The sequence below is a fragment of the Bombus pyrosoma genome, linkage group LG15, assembly GCF_014825855.1.
Source record: "Bombus pyrosoma isolate SC7728 linkage group LG15, ASM1482585v1, whole genome shotgun sequence".
NCBI lineage: Eukaryota > Metazoa > Arthropoda > Insecta > Hymenoptera > Apidae > Bombus > Bombus pyrosoma.
This window is the reverse complement of record NC_057784.1, coordinates 5299619-5316127: the sequence shown is the minus strand read 5'-3', so window position 1 is coordinate 5316127 and position 16509 is coordinate 5299619. Positions and strand designations below refer to the sequence as shown.

Here is a 16509-nt window from a genome sequence, read left to right as displayed (position 1 = left end):
TCTATGCAGATGAGGAATATTTACATCTGTCAGTAGTGAGAAGGTATGATAATATTTTTACGGCTTCAACGACGACTCCGTTCCAAAATGTCCCTGCCAATAGAAGATTTGCAAAGAATTAGATTTATTTGCCCATCGAAGATCTCGTCTATCACTTGTCGAAGTTGGCAGCATTCTGATACCTTCTGACCAAGTGATAGACGTTTGTTGCGAATTCTCGACTAAAGAGCAACCGGTCAGGTCAAACCTGTCGGTCGATATCGCGTACCTCGAGTGGCTTAACGCTCAAGGTGCAGGAGGTTTAATAGATCGAGCGTTAGAGTAATCTAGCACTGTATTTGCACTTGTTATATAAAAGTAAAATGTGATGTTATGAACACGACGGTGGTAAGATCTTGTTGAGAGTGAAATATTTCACCCACACGGTACGATGTGTGATGATGAACTGTCCTAATACGTTGCTGGTTCTCCCTACCAGCCGTTGACCTTTGAGTCGGTAGGTTTACCACTCGGAAAGGACAGGTAATTCGGAATTTTAAGTTTGGTTAGGAAAAAGCTGGGACATCCTGTATATTTCACGTTACGTTTGTACGAAAAGGACGCGTTACCCTTCTCCGGCGAGGTTGGAACTGAATGCCAAGCATTTTGCGCAACGTATCGGTTTTTCTTAAACGAGTTTACAAGAACGGTTCTTCCGTAATTAGTGGAAAAGTCATCTTTGCAACGATTTATTACGGGGATTAAAAACTCTTCATTTGCAAGATGAGTATGTCCGTTTTGATGAGAAATTGGTCTGTAAAGATCGAAGAGCGTATAGTATATATAATATGTGAAATAATCGTCAGAATTTGAAAGAAATATTAAGAAAATCATTTTACGCTACAGTTAGTTTAATGTTTCGTCTGTCGGCTTCGTACGAAATGTATCGTTGCCGAGATACACGAAACGAGTACCGCGATACCGCGTCTCACGAGAATCGTCGCGTGAACGCTTCCATTAGCGTACATTTATATTCAGTATCATCGTACGCGTATCTCCGCGTGAAACCGGTCTCATCGAAGTAAAATTTAGCCGCGCCTGGGCAAGAGCTTCTCTTGATACCACGAACAGTTTCTTTTTTCTTTCTTCCTGCTTTTTTTATAATTGGATTATGATACGAAATATCATTTACAAGAAGCTCAAGACCACCCTCAGCCACGAAGAATTTTAATTCTCCACCGTGGAGAAGAGTCGCACCTGTCTCTTCTCGCTTCAGTCCTACTGTTCTCTTCGCTTCTTCTTTCTTCGCGGATATCTTCGTTTCTCGCTATTTTATTCGTAAAACGCGTGCAATATACGAAAGGTATAAAAAATTCAATCGAACAGTAAAACCAAATATTCCAAGACTATTCTGATTCGAATAACGTCCATTAAGATGTAACATCCGTTTCACATAGAACTGACGAGAACAGCAAGGTCTTCTTCCATACTTCTGTCGCGTTCCTAACTCGTTTACCTCGTAATCGAATGAAATCGATCGTTCAGCTCCTGTTTTCCTTACATTATTCGACTAGCACCAATCATCAAGATTAATGGCTGTAGCACTAACGAGCTGAACGTGAGTAGTTTAATAATTCAACAGACGTTATCATTGAATCCTACGAGTGTAGATAATTTTCAGGTATTTGCTTCTATTTTCCAGTAGATGGATTCGCGTTTCAGTACGTTTTTTTGTATTCTAAAATCTTCACGAACAGAGAGTTTCAAAATTGACAAAGAAAGTGTATAAAGCGATGCTTCATGACGATACAAACGCTATCGGGATTAAAATCATCTAATATTCTAGCGTTGAAATTCAGACACACGCAGGGACAAGTTTTTTTTTTTATATATATAATTAAATTATGATGCGAAATATGAATTGCAAAAAGCTGGAGACCACCTTCAGCCACGGTGAATTTTAATTCTCATGGAGTAGAAGTGAAGTAGAGTCGGGCTTCTCTCTACTCGCTTCGCTATCGGTTCATACTTCTTTGCGTTCGTAACTCGTTTATCGAGTAATTGAATGAAATCGGTTGCTTCAGCTCCTGTGAACGTGAGTATCTTCAGCCAATTATTTTCCTTATATTAATAGGATCATCGAGCCGAAACGAAGATATTATTAATTCAGTATATGTTATCAAAATGTGAATAGTCTTTAAATATTTGGTTTTATTTTATTCAATAGGTATATTCACGTTTTATGCACTTTTTTATGTATTCCACACCTTTTGGAATATTCGGTTTTATTTTATCAATATCGTCGTATTTTTCTACTTTTTTGTTTGTACGCTTTCCATGAATAAAGTGTTTCAAATTTCCGAAAGAAAAGATTTTTAAAGAGATATTCTATAAAGATACAATGGCGAACAGGATTAATAAAATCATGCAAAATTTTGGTGTTAAAATTCAGATACACGTGCGAGAGGAATCTCTCTTGGTAGTACAAAGAGTTTTTATTTTTTTTTTTATGATGGAATCATATAATGTTATCATAATGAAAAAGTGAAAAAAAAGGATAAAAGTTGTGAACAGAAAATGAAGGCATCATCCATTATTAATGATAATAAAATCCCGCCAAGCGGAACCCTGTTGCATTGGAACTGGCTTTAATTTCTGACCACGTGTCAAAATTGCCCTCACGCCTAAATAATTCTATTCAATTTTATCCTCCGTTTCGCCGCACATTTAAAAAACACAGTCCTACGGAAACTTTTAAACGAATTTCGAAATCCCAACGAAATACGTAAGAATCGAGTGCCAGCAATGGAAACTCGCGAATAAAAATAAAATTGAAACTCCCGGGATTCGGAACTCCCAGCCCTAATCAAACAACGCATTATGCTTCATTCTGTCGCCACATATTTTTCGAAAAATTCGTCGGCGAATGTTTGAAACCGTGGCGGATTCGCGGATCGCAACGGGCAGTAAAAATTCCCGACGAATACGAAAGAGAAATGGAGGAGGCGAGGAAAAAGGGAACAAAGAGAAATTAAAATACGAAACGTCGGCGGATAAATTGAAGCGGAAGAAAATGGAATACACCAATTACAAGGACAAACGAGAGAGATGAATTTGAAATACCGTGGTAACCGAGAGAGGAGGATCGCGGATAGAATACACAGACGCGATACAAAAACACAGTGGCGGAAGGTTCTCTACGAAAAAACGAATGGACGTGGAAAACAAGGCAAACAACGGACGGTATAAAATTGCTGAAAAATATCGCGCGTTAGTTGGCGAAGAAAAGGAACGCGGTTAAAGAGGTGAAGAAGATTTACAGTTTAAACAATTAAACAAGCAAAATCGAGAGAAAGCAGGACGTAAGCGAGTAAGATCAACTAACGACATAAGCACAAAGGGAAAGGCAGACGAGAAATGTTTTGACGAAACGCGGAAAAGAGAATAGGTAGAAAAAATGCGGAACATTGTGGGGTACGAACGTCGACAGTTGGAAGATAGAATATAACGAAAAGCTAGGGGGAAGATGTGGGTGGAAGTAGAAATAAGAAAAAGGAGTTTTTTATTGAGAAAATGTAGAACAAGTAGGATGGAGAAATAGATAATAGACAATTGGAAAAAAAAAGAAAACAGTAACGTTAGAAACGAAAGCAAAGGAAACTGACTAGACGGTTCTTAGCGAAGAACCAGTTAAATGGATCGAATAAGTGGAATTAAATTTTAGTGAGCCAATACTATTTTACATTGTAGAGATTGGATTTACCAAGAAAAAGAGACAGAGAGATATGAAATAAAATTGAAAAATTTCAAACAATATAAATAGTAAATCTGTGGAAAGAAGAGAAGCGAGAATTTTTTCCCTGGCAGCTAAATGAAATTTTATTCCAAAGATTTGTCAATTCAAGATGTAGCTTAGGTTTATTCGGTGGTCACACTGTACAGCTAGTTTCACTCTAAATTCCAACGTCAGTCAAGTTAAATGCACTACCAAATCTACTTGAGAGGTAGCAGGAGCTGGTACAAGTTAGAACTTATAGACAAGAAGATAACAGTATGCACGTGATAGGATTTAGACCCGGTACTCTTCACTCGAAGACCCAGTGGCTACCATTTTCAGACGATATTGGACGAATCTTAATTTCTCCTCACGCGAACAGAACACTGTAGCCGCCTCGGAGCTTTTATCTTTCGATTAAAAATCTTATCGTCGTAATACGCTACTTGTCTCTGTTACGATATTCAGGAAAGTATATGCAAGCAATTTCGAAGACTACAATAATGCGGAGAATACGATATGCGTTGACTAAATTGCCGCATTTTCTTAGAATTCAACCCGAATCTTCTTAAAAGCTACGATATTGGTATTCTTAAGGAGAATTCGTATTGCAATTTGTGTAGTTACTCCGAGGATGATTTAGATGACTATGCTTAGGTGGAAAGTGATTTCAGACAAGTTAAATGAGCCGCGACGTCACAAGCTACTTAAGTACTTCCGTCCACAGTATATATTCAAAATGTCAAGTTCTATGTATTTGCGTAGTAGAAATTTTCCAATCACGTAATTGTCCCGTTTTAGTGCTGTACACGTATCCATGAGTCACTAGTGCATATTTCCTGTCATTGTTGGAACATACTTATTGGTATAATTCATATCTTAATTCTCTTATGTACGTAGATGTGAATGGGCCTCAATTTTTATTAAGATAGCAATATGAGTATGTACACTTATTTAATTTCCTTATATCACTTCGCAGATATTTCGTCCGAACGATATACCTGATGTCTGATAACTGGTAGTATAACAGGTAGTATATTATTCTGGACGAAAAAATAAGTGGAAAAGAAAGAATAAAATTTGTTCATTTGAGGCTTGGTTCTCGAGAAAATCAAGTTGGAAGATGTGTTGGGTACGCGTGCACTCAGCCAGGCCTCGACTCAGTGGATTTCACTATAGCAGGTTCCTAATAATAGTTAACAATTCCAGACGACCAGAACGACGAGGGCATAGATTAAGAGAAAGTGCTTACTGCTCAGGAATTTTATTAACTCGAAAACCGTTGAAAATGATGTCCGTACATTTGCATACGTAATTACCTTTTTCTAATTAAATCGGGTGGATCGGCGGTGTTCGCCGTGGTCTTCAAGAGCAAACACAGCCTACAGTGAAATTCAAAAGATTCTGTAACTCGATCTTCTGAGAAACGAAGCCTCAAGTGACAAAATTTCATTCTATCTTTTTACGCAGAATCGCGTAGAATTTGGAAAGAAGCTATCTAAAGCGATACTTTATTATTTATTCGCGAACAAGATTAAAAAGGTTAAAAATTCCAGAGTTGAAACTGCTTGCGCGTAACGACGCTACGGAACTGTGCAAAACAAGTTCCAATTGCCGACCATGTACACAACTCGTTTCCCTAAGCGAAATTTATCAAACGCCCACGCTTCTTCGACTACGAAATGTCAGTTGCAAAAAACTTGAGACCCCCTTCAGCCACTCGAGTTTCATCATGCACCATGGATGAGCCTCGTAAATTCACAGCGTGTCGCCAGCTGTTTTCCTCGCCCCGTAACGCTTCTGTTCTCGGTTCCCGTTTCTTCCGCCTCCGTGACCAACGTATTCCCCCGTTTCATCCGTCTATCCTTCCCTTTCATTCTCCGTTTCTATGTTTTGCCTTTCTCTCTTATCCACAACCCTTTTCGCCCTTTGTCGCATGGATATAATTAATTCCGGTGTATCTGGCGCGTGTGATGGGAAACGGGGCCAGCAGAGGCATTGTTCCTTGACTCTTTCACCCTCTGTCCTTTGACGGTAGAGCTGCCAACATCGTCAAATGAAAGCCAACCCCGCGAAAAGGATTTGTGTACGAAAGAACGCACTCGCGGATTGTGTATTGAGCGTGTAATTCGAAGATTCGCCAGAGATCGCACGGGTTTCTTGGTTTAGTTGATTGGCTTCGAGCTCGGTTAGGTTAGGTATGATGCTGTTTGAAAGGTAAGAACTTTGCAGGTTAGAAATATTAGATGGTAGTGTTTGTCGCGTTCGATTTAGGTTAGGTTGGGCTAACATTAACAGACTGTAGAGTTTTTGGTACTTGTGGAAAGCTGAAAAGTTGGAAAAGATGGGCTTGCGTTTTATCGGGCTGCTTTAGGTTGGATAATAAACAGGTTGGGAACGTTAAGTGGTCGTTTTATTAGGTTTGATTTTGTTTAAGTTTGAGTTAAGTGAGTAGATCCTATAGAGTCTTAGAGATTTATGAAAAACTAAAAGAGATTTTAAGAAATTGATTTGACTTAGGTTTTACTAGGTTTGATTAGGAATTAGATAAGCAAATCGTCGATTTTTACATATTGATGGAAAATGAAATGGTTTGGGAAAGTTGATTTCGGTTAGGTTTTATCGCACTCGGTTTCATTCTAAGTAGATTATGAATTTTTAGATATTCGTAGAGTATTGAAAAAATCAATAGTGCACTGAATGTATGTAGTATGCAAAAATGCGTAATCTAAAAAATTGATCACGTAAGAAGATAGCATAAATGATCGTAAATTCAAAGATAAATATTAGCAAACGATAATCTGTTGTTAATTAATCCTTAGAATAAATGGGAGAAATAGAATAACGAAGATAATTGTAATATTTCATGAATAAACTGATGGACATCAGATGCACGTAAAACGATGTCTCTTTTTTGAATCAGACAGGCAGAAGTTACATCTTGAACTTAATGAATGGTATCTTGGTTCGTGGTTATCGTGAGGATTTTATTACAGTCGTCTCGTTTCTGACTGCAATTTGGCCTCTGTTTCATTTCATCAGTCTTTTCCGCAAGATTTAATGACTGAAACGTCTAACAAACTAGCGTTTCGGTGTCCGGAAACAACGATCTCGTTCACGGATCTCGTTGGCCTTCGAGTGGGAAGAAACTTCACTGGTTGCTTCGTATTTCTCTGTATTATAACCACTTGGCTTCGTATTTAATTGACAACTGTATAAAATAACTATTTCTTCTTTTCTTTCTTCTATCTGTTTTCTTGAAATAGTCATTCTGTCAATTTCATTATTTTCTCAAATTATGTATTCGAATATTATGTATCGTCGTAGCTACGTTTCGCAGTATACTATATTCTTCATCATCGCTTGGCTTCATATTTAATCGATTTTACAACGTAAAATGACTATCTCTTCCTTTAATAATGACGTGGCTGTTTATAAAGTATTATTTAACGCGATACAACTTATATAACTAAACATATAATTATTTGTTTGTTTCCTTCAGCCAATCATTTTATCAATTTTCTTCTTTCCTTAATTTATTTATTCGAACATAATGGTTACACTTATGAGTACATTATAATCTTCATTATCATATCGTATTTCCAACGCCAGCGGAACGTCAAGATAATATTCCACGTTTCTCGTTTCTAACCTCAGGAGACCAGACTGGAAACGTCTGTTTGGATAGTAAAGACGTTTCACGTTCCTATTAGAAACATCGAATAATAAAAATATATATTATTTCCGTTCTATCTGTTAACCATACTACTCGCGTTATTTCAAATAATACGTGTCAACAGATAATCTGTAAAATAGTTCCTGAGAGAGTGATTAATAACCCAAGTAACCCAATATGTACTAAACTTAAACCCAACTTATTAGGCAAACCCAATCCAATGTAGTGAAATTTAAGCCAAACTCAAGCTTATTTACTGTTCTCCACCGTTACAGCAAGTTTAACCGATTACTCAAAATGTTAGGTTTGCTTGGATGTTTAATAACCTGTTAAACATATGTACGTATAGACGAAGTTTGTTGGATACCTCATCCAGTATCCCATTTATTACACTAAATCAACGTCTTTTCTTCCTTGATGAATCTATGTCGAATGAATCTACGGATACGAAAGGATCGAGCTCGACGACTAACGCAGAAGACGATAGAAAAACAAAAACGAGGAAATTATCGTATTTCCTACTGCATTTAGTGACAAGGAAAAATTCACCAAATGTGGAATTGATTAAGCAGCTTCTGAGAGGTGCAGTTTTCTGAAAGAATAAGAGAAGACAGAATCTCGTTTGCAGGAAATTCGAATTTGAATATAAAGACACGCTGGTAGCCATAAAAGTCGTGAAAAGTATATTATCTGGTTCGTCGAGTTTATTTGTTGCTAGAAGATGAGGTAAATAACAGAAAATTGCAAGGTAAATTTACAAAATAGCATCGTCACATTTTTCTGCTTCTCAGTCCATGGAGTTGGTCAACGCTGCTTCTGAACGACTCAATTATTAATTATAGTTAACTACCAAAATTCCTGTTAGAATTTTATTCTTCCTTTTTATATAACAAATAAGTATCCACCTTTGACGATTTTATCAAATGAAAGAAAATTACATTCTACACTTAGTGACTTAGTGATACGATTTTGGCCCACATCTCACAGGTTCATCGAACCTGTCCAACCATATGGTCACATTGTTGCGGAGTCCAACAGAACTCTGGATTTTGTTGGCAATTCTTTCTCGTTCTCTGGTTAGACCACGCACAATCTTTTCATTAGCCGTTTGATCTCTTCACCACGTTAGATACGCGCGTCTAATAGAAAGAGTGTAATACAGATTTTTTAGCCTGGCCACTCGTAAATCGAAACACAGGATGTGTATCAACATTACCATTGCAATTCCATAATGAACGCACTCGAAATGAACGCACTCGAACAGCTGTATGCGATCTGCTCTTCGTTTTCAGATTAATTAATAGGGTTACACGCGGTTCACGATTACCCGAGAAAATTCATTTTATGCACCTACGAGATAGTTCAGGATATTTCTCTGACACCAAATAAAACCTCCACGGGGAAAAAAAGAAAGAAAGGCATAAGAGAAGAGCAAAAAAAAAAAAAAAAGAAGAAGAAGAATCTCAATGCACGCGAAATTCTCTTCGATTACACGGGAGCACTCGATCGTCTGGAGTGTACCGCTCGAGATAATTACGAAACTCAGCGGCAAGAGGAAGCGGAAGAGGGACAGACGTAGGAACAACCGGGTAGAATCGTCGTGGAAGCCAATGGCGGCCGCGTAGCCGGCCGAGATATCGATAGAACCGGCGTGCAGTTATTAGGTGAACGTGCCTCTCGATATTGCAGTCTATAATCGAACGCCATTGCCACGTCAACGGAAATAGAATAGAAATTGGTATGGAAATGGCCGCGAGAACAGCTGCCGCTGTTGGCTTCTACTACTTTCGTTTTCTCGCGCGTCCTCCACATTTCCACGCCGGTCCAACCGATCGATTCGACGACCGCCGTGTGGCATTGTTCATCCCTTGACGTGCAATTTAACGATTTAACCGGCGCTAGACGAGCCACGTCTTGTGTACGATGTTGCTGGCGGATCGTGGATCTTCACGACGCGTTCGTGAAAAATGGAAAATTTTGGCTCTTCGATGGTTGTCTGTTAACTGCGGAATTTTGTTTTAAAAATCCCTTAGGTGGGGTGCGTAATTAAAGCGAAGCAACGACGAGCATACACGTCGAACGCAGGGTATTGACCTTTGTTGGAAATTTTACGAAAGAAGTACAACGACACGAGCAAGGATTACGTTTTTGTTGGATCAAAAATTAACAATTCGTTGTTGGAAAAGCTATCGTTACAGAAACTTGTAAATTGTTAAGAAATAACGAAGTACGCGAAACAATTCAGGGAATAGTCGATACACACAGTGGAATAGACATGGTAGAATAGTTTTACTGGAAGTTCAAGGGAAACATATCACTAAATATCAGTTATGTTACTTTCTACTAAAATTTTGAGCGTTTATAGAAGATGCTAATTTTTTATTTCACGCGACGAAAGTTCTGGATTCACGCGAATACACGTCGAACGCAGCTAACCGATTAACGTTCACGTGATCAGTATCGGAACTGTATCCCGGACAACTATCATCATCCGAGTCATTGTCGTTTGCAGTCGCGTCGGTCGAATCCAAGCGACTTGATCAAACCGCCCGTAAGACTTTTTATCCGAGCCATTTAGATACAATTGTTTTAATTCCATTTTAACAAGAACATTACGTACACGACATACTTCCATAGCTTGGCATATTTCCTGTAGTCTCTAAGTTCGTCGTTAGCTCTCCCTCTCTCTCTCTCTGTCTCTTTTGCTTGTTCGATTTGAACTCGTGGAAACTTTAATTCAGGTGACACTTAGAGTTTCCTCGAAATTGATTTAAACTTATTATTTATTCGATTCGAACTGGAAGTGACTTGAGGTTCAGCTGACTTGATCATTCCACACGAGGATTCTGTTCTGGCGTTCTTCCACCAGATTCGTCAGCCTGTTTCTCATTTTCAACGAATGGCTCTTTTTTCACTTTTCGCTGCACTTACGCTACAGGGGAAGAGGAGAGACCATTGTTGGCACGAGCAAGGATTTAATTTCCACGAGCCGGTCGTTGTTTAATCCCTGGCTCGTGGCTGGATTAGCCTCTATCGAGGCGATCCTGATGATGGAACTTGCTACCTTCTAGGATTTTCGGCTGATCCAACACTTTACTGGATTTCTTCTTTCCTCTAAGCGACTCGTTCTTCTCAAACTTCCCGCCGTTTGTCGCTGATTTCAGTCGTTCGACCAACTTACGCGTTCTTGCATTAGAATAACACACATTTCTGTTAAGATCTGAAAGTGTACATTCTGTATACATTTCTGAGTATAAAATTCTCTGATCCACTTAATACACATGTTTGTGATATGGAAATACTCGTCAGAACAAATTGGTTTTTATTTAATTTAATCGATCATCTTAGCACGATTATGTAACAGTTTATGGATTTACGATTATGATGTTTTATGTACTAAAATATTTGGATTTTATATATCTGTATGTTAATATGTATTAATGTTTTAATATATTTATTAATATTCGTATAATACGATATATATTAATATTTATACGTATAATGCATTTTGTAAACAATATGCCGTATATTCCTCTGATTTGTTATTTGCTTCTCATCATAAAGAAGCTCGGTCAGTTTCAGTAATAAATCGAGAAAAAATTAGTAAATGAAGAAGTAAAGTGGCAGAATTGAGAATTTCCATCTTTTTCTCTAACTCAATAGCTTGCGTTAAATATCGTTTTTCTGTTGCGAATAATACGATAATTCACGTTTGCGCGTTTAATTTGATCCGAATTAAATTTAAACGCGAAGATGTTTGATATCTCGAACAGACTACAAATTACATCTTTTTTTTTCTGTTACAGGTATGTGTCACACGAACCATGGTCGAACTTAGGTGGAAAGGGGCGTGAGTAGAAGATCGTTTATCGGATATTTGTACGAAACTTTAAATTGGAAAATCGCAGATTTCTTCTGAACTTTGAAATTAATAAATCACGTGTTATTAATCCCTTGTAACTTTGAATTTTACGATTAAAATTAAATGTGTACGCAAAGATTTAATAGTCAGAGGAAATCGTTGTTATATTAGTTTAACCCTCGACTAGGTTTACAGAAATTCGAATTGCAGATTTATGTAGATTATTTCATTTCTATCCGAGACAATTTAATGTAATCGTATCAATTTTTCTGTTTTATAGCTCATACATGAAAGATTGAATTTTACAATCGCTCGAGACAGACATTTCAAATTAAAATGAAATAATCCTAAGCTAATTATATTGGCTGCTTTCTACCCGATACAAACTGATACTTAATATAGCACACTATAGCTAACTATTTGTAACAATAAATTACGGTTAATCTCGATACACGATATACAATTTACAGTGCATAGTAATTTGTTGTATCATGGTCGCTATCAGTCCAGGGTTAAAATAATACAGTATAATTTTGAATAATTTATAATGTATAATGTACTGCAATATGCAATTCATATGCTAACCAAATATGAGCCAACTCGATGTTTAAATTCAGAATTAAGCCCTTGGTTTACAATATCGAAACACACTCACCATGCAGATCAATGACTCCTCCTTAAAGATACGATTTTTACCATTCAGACTATAATTTCCGTATTGCATTTGCTAGAAACTTCAATTTTATCTTCGATTCTATATTAACCATTGGAAAACACGAATTTATATACATGTAATATTTCACGATTTCGTATTTGACGAATCATTGGGGTGTCTAAAAGATCACGAACCAGGCGGTTAAACAACGAACAGTTTACCACGTACAAATTACATACAAATACGTACAACAATTTATAATATGCGATAGATACAATGGCAGGTAAAAGAAAGTGCAAAATCCACCACGAATTTTAGTAACTTTCGTGCCAAAGATCTTCCATCGTACTAGGAACAGTCATCTATTCTACGGTGTATATTGGGTTAGCAACTAAGTTGGCAACTTAGTAAATAATATTTTTATTCCGTGCTCCTATTAAATGTAACTCAATTTTCTAAAGTTACACAGTCTTTTCGTATCTCTTACTTTATGAACTTCGTTTAGTCCGCCACTGTAACGTACAATTTACATGCTGCACAAGTAAAACCCGTAAAATTCTAAATTCACCTAAATCACAAAAATACCACGATTCTTTGCTGTATTAGTCGAGCAACGCTGTATAACTCGCGAACGAGAGTCACTTGACGCTCGAGAAGAATCTCGACTCGTCTTCAAATACAAATCTGTCGATTGGCTGAAGTATCTGGGCTGAAGCTCCTTCGCGCGATCTTGCGACGATCGAGCATCAGCCAGTTGAACAAAAACCAACCAACCAATTCTGTTAACTAATCGAATACGGTCCCAAAGGGTTAAAATCCCAGTCGTTTTCACCAACGCCATAAAGTATTTTCATTCTACCATTGCAGTACGAACTATTCGTTCATATTTCACCTGGTTGGCTGGTTCTCCTTCTCGAACTCGGAACTTCCCTTAATCGGATCCCAGTGGCTGGTTTCCAGCAAAATTTTCCTCGTAACCGGACCGAGGCGAAGTCTCCGGGAATTGTCTTCTCTCTCTCTCTCTCTCTCTCTCTTTCTCTCGCTTGTTCGCTCGCTCGTTTCGAGGAACATTCTCGCGGAAATAAAGCGGTTCTTCTATGTGTAGACACAGTTGTCGATGGTAATCTTGGAAACGTTGCGCTAAGCGCTGGAACGTTTTTCAGATTCTGCGGTCTTTTTTTTTCTTTTTCTTTTCTTTTTTTTTTTGAAGAATCAGTCGATTTTTCTTCTCTATCTTTTTTTAATTTTCTCTCAGAATTTCGGTAATCTTAACGATTATTTGCTTTCGTTTTATTAAATTGTTCAATGGAATGACGATTATCTGGTGTTTCATTTTGTTTCTTTTTAATCTACGGTATATTTAAAATTGACAGAGTTTGCTTCTTTCGAATTTGTTTCTTCCGAGGGTGAGAGGACATTTTTAAAGGACGTTGAATCTTTTTCTGCTGCTTAAGAAACAGTAGAGAAATCTGTCCATCCTTCTGATTACATTTCTTCTTCTCTTTTTGAACCACTTTTAATTAATTAATTAATGGTGAATAATATCTGTCTTCAACATCAGTTGTTCGATCGAATCGATGATTGTTTCGTGTGCAGCCTTTGTACAGTTTAAGTGTATAGTCTTCTACTATGTCACGTTTTTCCTATCTAAAAGCTGTCGTTCATTTCACCAAGAAACTAATGTCATATTAAATAAAAATCCGAAATTACGGAGAATATCTTCTGAAACGTTTATTTAATCAACAAACGACAAACGTAATATCGTAATAAAGTGTCGCAAATACATATGACGTAGGTACGGGTGATATGGCAAATTAATTATGCAGCAAGAATGCGGTTTATCTTTGTCATAATCGAACTTCGAACTCCTTGGTGAACGTGACACAGTTATTAGGAGGCCGCGGATTAAAAAGTTCATCTCGGACAAAGGTTAATCTTGGAGGAAAGTTTCGACGTTGTTTGTTTCAATCGTTTCTGATTTGATTCTTAATCGGATTAAGTCACGCCCTCGTGTTTTCGTAATTCCGCGACGAGGAATTCAGACCGAGCAATTTACAAAACAATTGTTTCCTTATTCTGAAGATTCCTCGCTTTTCTCATCCCATGAAAAACACACGTACTTTCAACGTTTTTAACGCTTAAGCTTCCAATTCCTACGCGAAGCTCATAGTAATTACACGGTACTTGTTTAATTTATTATATTTAGCGTGGAAATTCCATTCGTTATATACGGTGTCCAATTTTGTAAATTGTCAATTTATTGTCTATAACATTCCATTCTATTCGTAATATTCGTAGCATACGGTGGCTCGAGTCACTCTCCTGCTACACCATGAAAGAACCGAAGAGAACTGCTTCGATTGACTGGATCTGGAAACTGTTGAAACATGTTCTAAGTAAAAACAAATTATAACTTGACACTTTGACTGCCACGTGGGTCATTTATGACCGGAGCGCTAGAACTTTTCTTACAATTGTAAAAACTTAATGAAAATGGACAGTTAGGGCATTTAGAATATAACCGATAAATAGAAGATACTTTGAAATAAAAAGTACCCCATTGAACAATGAAACATTTTTATTAGAACATCGATAAAAAAAATGAGGACAAATCTTGCATCTAACTGTGCACTGTGTTTGCATCCATATCTTTGAGGGCTAATCTACGAATATTATTATAAACACAGCTTAGAAAATAATCGTAAATGCTGCTTCGTAATCATATAATTGAAGTTAGAAGTGTGCACATACCTTAATATTATATATAGAACGAGCAAATACCGTTTACCAATATCCTCTACACGTTTCAACGATATATTCTGCACGTCTTGCTTACGACGAAACAACGAATGCGAATGGTTTGTTGAAATAAACGAAGCCTCGTTATAATACGTCGCGATCAACTGTTAGCAAGTCGCCACGGTGGTCACCCGTGACCACCAATAAGATAAACGGTCCATTGGGGAAGAATGTTGTCTTGCATCGTCGATTTATTATTATTTTGCCATTGTATGCTTTGAATAATAAAAATACTCTCGTGACGTCCCGAGCGAAACATGTGATTTCGGCGTGCCAGTAAAAATGTTGTCTTATAATCGCAACGAAAGGAAAAAACGAAAGGAAAAAGATCGACGCGAGAAGCCGATACATTGAAATTTATTTCTTCTTCTTACGACATTAGAAATGGCGAAGATGCAGTGAGAACCGCTGCCGGTTTTACGATTCGCCCCGATTCCCGTTCATTCTCTGGCCGCTCTTTCCACGCTACGTTTCATGGAATTAACTCGCCTCGGGCCACGGCTATATTTCAGCCCTTTTATACCGGTCCTCGGAACGTATTTGCTCTGCAACCGGGCCACCAGATACGGGGTCGCGCGTTTAAGGGAGAACGCTGAATTTTAATTCCCGAAGAAGGAACAGGTCTTTCTCTACTCATTTTACTGTCGGTCCACTGCTTCTTCGCGTTCGTAACTCGTTTACCGAGTAATCTGGATGCTTTAGCTGCTGCTACTCACCGACCTTATAAAGCTCGCCGCAGCACATATTACGAACTATCGTCAACGCTACAAACAGGTCACTTGATTTTATCTTTAGATTTTTGCAAGAAATTCAAAAATCCTGTGACACCGGAAACTCTCGGTACGGTTCTCTGGTTGTTAGATCTTCTGTAGGATAAGGTAGCTAAATTTCGTCCCACGAATGCTTCCTTGCCATTTATCCAAAAGTAAATGGATTTTTTAATTCCACGAAATTTGTACGATTATCTTGGAGTAAAAAATATATATGCGAAGGGACACGTTTCTCGATTGTTGAAAAAAGTGCTGCTAATCTCGTCGCTATAGTTTTTAATGAGAAGATGATTATATTGCTCGCCTCGATGTGATGTTAAATATGTTCTGTTCTTAAACTGTTTATTATTTTGTCTTATTTGATCTATTATTTGTCTCATATATAGACAGGGTGGTTTGTAACTAGCGGTACAAGCGGAAAGAGGGTGATTCTAAGCGAAAGAAGAAGTGGAAAATATAGAATAAAAATTTTTCGTTTGAGGCTTTGTTTTCGAGAAAATCGACTTTGGATTTTCAACAGCTGGATGTGCACAGCTCGTTTCACCGTCTGAAGCATGCGGCGCATCCAACCCACTTTCTTCCCTTCGGATCATTCGAAAATTGATTGCCACGTATGACCACATTTTGATCTCGATGACTCTGTTTCCAATTTCTATTTCGAATTTCTTCCTGAAAAACACGTTTCTAGTTTCGTCTCCGGCCATCCGTCTAAAGGAGACGAAATTTAGGCACAAAGCGATCTTTTAACGTAATTGCCAGTTGTAATGGATCAGTGGCAGAACGAGATCGCCACTTTGAAGTATGAAAATGGAAACAATATACTGCACATCGTGGAAAATAAACGGCGGGATTACTTAGATACTTTAGATCACTTGCTTTATACGTTAGGTAGTCTAAATGTTGAATTATCACTTTGTATATTAAAAAGTAATATTTAAGAAAACGAACGTTAAGAATAATAATATATTAAGAGATAATAATAAATAATTAAGA

The 16509-nt window shown here is 37.6% G+C and overlaps 1 protein-coding gene and 1 long non-coding RNA gene across 2 annotated transcripts in view; one reads left to right on the top strand and one right to left on the bottom strand.

Annotated features, from left to right (window-relative positions):
• LOC122575797 (syndecan) overlaps nucleotides 1-16509 on the top strand; it is a 225171-nt gene that overhangs the window by 31097 nt on the left and 177565 nt on the right. The window lies entirely within an intron of this gene.
• Nucleotides 14131-14943, bottom strand: LOC122575809. Its single transcript, XR_006319543.1, has 2 exons — nucleotides 14699-14943; nucleotides 14131-14324 (listed from the first exon to the last, which is right to left on the bottom strand). It is a non-coding gene; the product is annotated as an uncharacterized LOC122575809 (long non-coding RNA).